The sequence below is a fragment of the Limulus polyphemus genome, unplaced genomic scaffold (assembly GCF_000517525.1).
Source record: "Limulus polyphemus unplaced genomic scaffold, Limulus_polyphemus-2.1.2 Scaffold3954, whole genome shotgun sequence".
NCBI classification, from domain to species: Eukaryota; Metazoa; Arthropoda; class Merostomata; order Xiphosura; family Limulidae; genus Limulus; species Limulus polyphemus.
Window position 1 is genome coordinate 1 of NW_013669564.1, and position 869 is coordinate 869.

Below are 869 nucleotides of genomic sequence, written 5' to 3' on the forward strand. Positions count from 1 at the left end.
CATGGCGGGAACTCCTTGCTATAGTAAAGAGTCTGACATATTTCCATCCTTACCTCTATGGTGCGAGGTTTACCATCAGGACAGACCATGCTGTGTTGTGCTGGTTAAGATCATTAAAAAACCCAGAGGGACAACTGGCACGTTGGATTGGAAAGATAGACCAGTATAATTATGATATTGAATACTACAGAGAGGGAAAATCTCATGGTAATGCCGATGGACTGAGCCGAAGACCCTGCAAAAATGACTGCAGACATTGCTGCAAAAGCGAGGTTGAACTAACCAGGTGCCATCAATCTGAAGTCAAGGTGACTGAAGGAATTGATGATGATGAAGGGGAACCAGGTATAGATATTAAATCAGAGCAGGAGAAAGACCAAGATTTGAAGCCAATAATTGATTTTCTAAAAGCAAGTGTTTTGCACCCTGCTTGGGAGAAGGTATCTAGTCTAAGCCCTGTGACAAAGAACTATTGGGCACGATGGGACCAGTTGAAGCTTGAAGATAGTTTTCTTCTCTGGAGATGGGAAACTGCAGATGGGAAAGTGACGACATAGCAAACGGTTATCACGAGAAAGTTACGGGAAGTTGTGCTGCGCCAATCCCATGATACTTTAACAAGAGGACACCTCGGAGTTAAGAAGACATTGAATCACCTACGACAAAGATTTAACTGGATAGGTATGAGGCAAGATGTGGAAGAATGTTGCAGAACGTGCAGTACATGTTGTGCTAAAAGGGGACCCAAGCATAAGGGACGTGCTCCAAAGAAGTTATATCAAGTTGGTGCACCAATGGAAAGAGTAGCCGTTGACATTGCTGGTCCTCTGCCCCAAACTCGTGCTGGAAACAAGTACATTTGTATGGTG